Here is a 6,595-nt window from a genome sequence, read left to right as displayed (position 1 = left end):
CGATGGTCGTGGTCGATGGTCTTGTGGAGAGTCCTCTACTCGTCGTCCAAGGATTCCTTCGTCCGGGTATAGGATACACCTCGATCGAAGCTCCCCTACCAACCTTCTTCCTAATGGAATCACGATGTCGGAGCCGTAGAACTTCTCCAAAAACCTTGGCCAATACCCCTCGAAACCCCTAGCCGAAAGCCCTCTCGCAAGTTGGGGAAAAGATGGAGAAAAGAATACCAAAAATCGGGGCTGAATCGGCTTTAAATAGAGGTCGGAATCGGGTAACTCCACGGGCGTGGACGGTACACGCGCCCTGTGCGGAATTTCCACATGGGCGTGGATAATTTCCACACGCCCGTGTGGATTCTCTGTCTCTCTGATTTCTCGGCCGGCTGTGAACAGTGCTGCTACAGTTATTGCTGCAGTTCTCTGCTATAGTCTTTGACCTGAATAACTTCCCAATTCCATACTTTCATCGGGGTAACGCAAACGGGCACACGTTCACGTCGTGAATCACTTGCTTCTTCAATGATATATATGTTGGTGGGGTTCTTGTTCTTGTATGCATAAGACGGAATGCTCGAGTGTGCCTGCCTTTATGCCCCTCCAAATGGATGTACTCACTCGAATGCGAGGAGGTTGGCACACACTCTAGCATCTAACACCTGTCCTATGTCTTCGCGTTTGAACCTTAGCAAGATCTCCTCCAAAATAGGTGCGTTATGATCCACATTGGCCCATTTCCTTCATACTCGGCCTCACAACCCTACCTGCATAAAAGTAACATAAAAACACACATATTAATGTAAAAAACTGAGAAAAGTAATGCTCAATATAAGGAATGAACGCTTCGCATTCATATCGCACAAGCACTTATCAAAAACAAAGGATTCGGGTTTTGAAAGAAAGATCGCATTATAATGTTTTCTTTTGAAAATGTCTCCTTTTTTTCAAAAATATGAGATATTTCAAAAAGAAAGCATAAGATTAGGATTAGTATTTTGTTTGAAAAATAGGATACATTACTATAAGAAAACGTTGTATTAGTGTTTTCGATTCAAGAATAGTAGACATTCTTGACGGAAAACATAGGATTAAGGTTTTTATTGAAAAATATGAGACATTTCGAAAAGAAAACATAGGATTAGGGTTTTGAATAAAAAAATATGATACATTACTATAAGAAAACATAGAATTAGGGTTTTGAGTAAAAAATAGGAAACATTAATATAAGAAAATATAGGATTGGGATTTTGATTAAAACATAGTAGACATTCTGGAAAGAAAACATAGGTTGAGGGTTTTGTTTGAAAAATATGAGACATTTCGAATAGAAAACATAGGATTAAGATTTTGAATTAAAAATATGTTACATTACTATAAGAAAACATAGAATTAGGGTTTTGAGTGAAAAATAGGAGATAGTATTATAAAAAAATATAGGATTGGGGTTTTAATTCAAAAATAGTAGACATTCTGGAAAGGAAACTTAGTATTAGTGTTTTCATTGAAAAATATGAGACATTTCGGAAAGAAAATTTAGGATTAGGATTATGGTATTGATTAAAAAAATATGAGACATTTTGGGAAAAAAAACATAGGATTAGGGTTTTGAATGAAAAATAGGAGACATTACTATAAGCAAACATAGAATTAAGGTTTTGATTTAAAAATAGCAGATATTTCAAAAAGAAAAGAAAGTATTAGGTTTTTGATTGAAAAATTGATTACATTCCCAAAAGATAACATAGATAAGGGTTTTGAAAATCTCTGTTATTTTTAATCAAAACCCTAATCCGATATTTTCTTTTCGGAATATCTCATATTGTTTCTTTTCGGAATGTGTACTACTTAATAGTTTTGAATCAAAATAGTAACCTATGTTTTCTTATAGTAATGTCTCCTATTTTATTTTCTGAAATAATAGGAATGTTTTCTTAATGTCTCTTATTTATCAGTAATGTTATGTTTTCTTTTTGGGAATATCTACTATTTTTTAATAGAAATACTAATCCTAATAGGAGCCATTCCTAATTTTGAATTAAAACCCAAATCGTATCTTTTGGTTTGGAATTCTCAACTAATTTTAGTTTTTAATCAAAACCGAAAAATAGAGGGCATTTTTATTCAAATATACTATTTTTGATTCAAATATAGTAGGCAGTTATGAAAGAAAACATATGATTAGGGTTTTGATTGAAAAATAAGAAATATTATTATATAAAACATCATATTAGGGTTTTAATTAAAAACTGATAAATAGGAGACATAAAAAAACAAAACTTAGAATTCGGCTTTTGTTTGCAAAATAGGAAACATTCAAGAAAAGAAACATAGGATTAGGGTTTTCATTCAAATATAGTAGGCATTACATATAGAAAACATAGGATTATGGTTTTTATTAAAAAAAGAATAGCATGCATTTTAAAAGGAAAACATAGGCTTAGCATTTTGACTGAAAAATAGGAGACATTACTATAAGAAAACTTAAGATTATGGTTTTGATTAAAAACAAAAAAATAAGGGACATTTTCAAAAGAAAACATAGGAGTAGGATTTTGATTCAAAAATAGCAGTCATTTCCAAAAGAAAACATAGGATTATTGTTTTGATTATAAAATAGGGAACATTCCGAAAAGAAAAAAAATAATTAGTGTTTTGATTAAAAAATAGGAGACATTACCAAAAGAAAAATTAGGATTAGTGATAAGTGCTTGTGTACTAGTAATACAAAGTATTCTTTTTCTTACATTGAGAATTACTTTTCTCAGATTTTATCGCTCATATATGTGTATTTGTGTTCTTTTGTGCATATAGGGTTGTGGAGACAATAGTGGAAAAAAGGAGCCAAAAGTAGATCATGGATGCACCTTTTTGATGAAATCTTGGAGTGAACAAACGCGACGACACAAGTTATGCTCAAAGACATGTGAATGTGTGCCAATCTCCATTGTGCTCAAGCAAATACATGGTTTGTAGGGGCACAAAGACAGTCACATTTGTGTGTTCTGACTAGTAGCAAACCACTGTAATAGTTATTGTTCATAGATCGCAGAAGACGAATTTCCTAGAGATTCACATGGGCATGTGGAAATTCCACACGCCCGTGTGGATGCCCGATTCCAGCCCTATTTAATCGCTATTTCAGCCGTTTGAGTGATCTTTTTCCCATCTTTGTCTCATCTTTGGAGGCGCTCGTGGCTAAGGTTCGGAGAGGCTTTGGCAAGGCTTTTGGAGTGGTTCTACAGTCTTCAACACCGCATTACTTTGGAAGATAGTTGTTGGGGTAGCTTTTATCGGCATCGATTCAGCGAGGTGTGCCCTAGGATTGATGAGGGAACCCTTGGAGAAGACGAGGCTACTCCATAAGACCATCGATACTGACTACAAGGGTATTTTACTTATGGATTGCATGTTTTTACTTTCAATTTCATTATTGATTGTATCTTGCTCCATGGAGAACTAAACCCTAATAGGTGCTTGGACTTGTAAACCCAAGGATGATTTTGTTTCACTGACCTTTTATTATGTTTTTTTAATTAATGTTCTAATTGAGTTCCAATCTTGAATGCTTCTTGAAGTGATTTTCTCTTAGAGTGACACTAGGGTTGAGAATCCATCTTGGTAATCCTTGTGGATGAGTGACACACCATGAGGGTTAGATAAAGCTAGATTGGAGAGGGTTGAAAGGGTGAGTCGAGAGGTAGTGGAACGTCCCCTTTTCCTTCCATTATGATTTATCCTACCTCCGTGTTCCAAGAGTTCTTTGCGGTCACAATAGAGTGAAGTGCTAAGAGAGAAACTCCACTGGGGCTTAGTTGTGCAAGCGACTGATAGAAGCGTTACAGTAATTCTTAGTGCTAGGGCTTAATTGAGACTAGGGATCTTCCGCCTGGACCAAAGGGTTAGATATAGAATGGTTAATAGGGTTTATCACTTGAGTTCCTAAAACTTTAAGCAGCCTTCCACAATGTGAGGTGTTGAGATTTAATGATTTCTCCGCCGGGGCATAGTGTAGGGTTAGTCACGGTTTTCTTAGGTTTGGGACCGTGTGTTTAAGGATTTCCACGACTCATTAGACATTAGTTGGGAGACATAATGATTGGTCTTACACTTGAAGTAATAGTCCTAGGGTGAGTAATGTCCGGGTGCCCCACTTTCTATCGATTGCCTTTCCTCTCATTTTATTGCATCTCTCTTTCTTGTTTTCTTTATTTCTTTTTCACATTGATATTGTTCACACCACCTTCATTCTAGTTAAATAACAATTCTAGTGTTTTTGATTACTATTCCCTGTGGATATGACTACCCACTCACCAGTGTAATTATTACTTCGACAACCAGTGCACTTGTATTACACACGCAAGGGATGTGTCCAGTTTTTGGCACTGTTATCAGGGAATAGGCATTTTGGAACCACTTTGTACTTAGCTATTTCCGCTATTCATCACTTATTCTATTTCACACTTTCTTATTCTTCCATCGTTCTGATTTGTCTTTGCTTCTTTGGTTGCAGCTCCAGGTTATGATTTAAGGGAACCCTTCGACATTGGTTAAAGGTGATCCTGAACTTGAACGAATACTTAGTAGAAGGGGAAAAGAACCTATACAAGAATAGTAAGATCAAGCTGAGATAGATGATGAAGGGTTAGATAATATGGCAGGACAGAATGAGCAGCAAAGGACATCTGTCAGATTATGCCAGTCCTGAAGTTCTTGGCACAAAATCTAGTATTGTGTGGCCACTAATAATTGCTCAAAATTTTGAGTTCAAGCCAGGCTTCATCCAGATGTTACAGCAGTCCTCACAGTTTAATGGTTTCGCCGATGAGGATCCAAACAATCACATTGACAACTTCTTGGAAGTGTGTGACATGCTCAAGATTAATGGTGTCACGAATGATGCCATCAAGTTGAGGGCCTTACCATTTTCCTTAAAAGGGAGAGCGAAGTAATGGCTACATTCATTAACTAGAGCATCAATCACTACATGGGAGGAGATGGTAGAAGATTTTCTTGCCCGATATTTCCCTCCTAGAAAATTTGTGAAGCTTAGGAATGAAATATCCTCTTTTGTGCAAACGGAATTGGAGTCTCTATTTGAGACACGGGATAGGTTCAAGAAGCTCCCATGGAAATGTCCTCAACATGGTTCCCCGAGTGGAAGATCATTCAGACTTTCTATAATGGTTTGAACACAAGCACAAAGCAGTTACTTGATGTTGTAGTAGGAAGTACCTTTGGGAGCAAGACCCCTGAAGAAGCCCGACATCTCATTGAAGAAATAGCTATGAAAAGTTATCAGTGGAATGCAAGGGACAAAAGGAAGGTAGCAAGACTTCATAAGATTGATACAGTTACTTCATTTGAGGCCCAGGTTGAGTCATTGAGTAAGAAGTTAGACAGTCTAACTTCTCCTAGAGTGGTAGCTATGACGAGTTGCACTAGGTGTGGGGGACGACATGCTTCATCTGATTGCCCGATTTCTATTTGTGGTACACCCTCGGTGGAACAAGTGGATTTTGTGGGTAATGCAATGAGAGGCCAACAGAATCCATATAGCAATACCTACAATCCAGGGTGGAGGAACACCTAAACATTTCTTGGAGTAATCAAGGGTAACAGAAGAATATGGCACCACTGGGTTTCCAACAACAACAAGCCCAGAACATGGAGAATCGAGTTTCACGGTTGGAAAACCGGATGATGGACCTAGAGAAGGCCTTGACCAAGTTCATTCAATCGTCAGATATAAGATTTCAATTGGTTGAGGCCACACTTAGCAACCACACCGCATCATTGCACAACTTGTTGAACTAAGTGGACCAAATTGCGAAGTTACTCTCGGAAAGACCTTAAGGGAGTTTTGCCTAGCAACACATAAACTAACCCAAGAGAACATGTGAAGTTGATCACTTCGAGAAGTGGTTGTAAAGTTGAGGATAGGCTCCCGAGTGAGCAAACCAATGTTGAAGCACTCGAGGTCCGCTACCTCTCGACTCACCCTCTCAACCCTCTCAACCCTCTCTAATCTAGCATTGTCTAACCCTCATGGTGTCTCACTAATCCACAAGGATTACCAAAATGGATTTTCAACCCTAGTATCACTCTAAGGGAAAATCAACTCAACAAGCATTTAAGATTAGAACTCAATTAAAACATTAATTAATGAAAGCATAATAAGAGGTCAAAGAAACATTATCATCCTAGGGTTTACAAGCCCAAATAACCATTAGGGGTTTAGCTCTAAATGGAGCAAAATACAATCAATAATGAAATAAAAAGTAAAAATATACAATCTATGAATAAAACCCCCTTGGTGTTCGTGTCGATGATCTTGTGGAGTGGCCGTGTCTTCTCCAAAAGTCCCCTCGTCAAGCCTAGGGCACACCTCGCCAGATCGGTTTCAACGAAATCTTCCCCAATAACTCTCTTCTGAAAGAAATGTGGTGTTGAAGGCCATAAACCTCTCCAAAAGCCTAGCGAAAGCCTCTCCAAACCCTAGCCGCGTGTGCCTCCAAATGTGAGAAAAGATAGGCCAAAGGATGGAAAGAAGGATCCCTAAATTTGGCTGAAATCTCGACTTAAATAGGACTATAATAGG

General features: G+C 37.6%; 1 non-coding gene across 1 annotated transcript; it reads right to left on the bottom strand.

The window, feature by feature from the left end:
• Positions 1 to 5,039: 5,039 nt before the first annotated feature.
• Positions 5,040 to 5,146, bottom strand: LOC120269717. The gene has a single exon (XR_005539357.1). It is a non-coding gene; the product is annotated as a small nucleolar RNA R71 (small nucleolar RNA).
• Positions 5,147 to 6,595: the final 1,449 nt, after the last annotated feature.

The sequence above is a fragment of the Dioscorea cayenensis genome, chromosome 9 (genome assembly GCF_009730915.1).
Source record: "Dioscorea cayenensis subsp. rotundata cultivar TDr96_F1 chromosome 9, TDr96_F1_v2_PseudoChromosome.rev07_lg8_w22 25.fasta, whole genome shotgun sequence".
NCBI lineage: Eukaryota > Viridiplantae > Streptophyta > Magnoliopsida > Dioscoreales > Dioscoreaceae > Dioscorea > Dioscorea cayenensis.
This window is presented reverse-complemented; position numbering and strand designations above follow the sequence as displayed.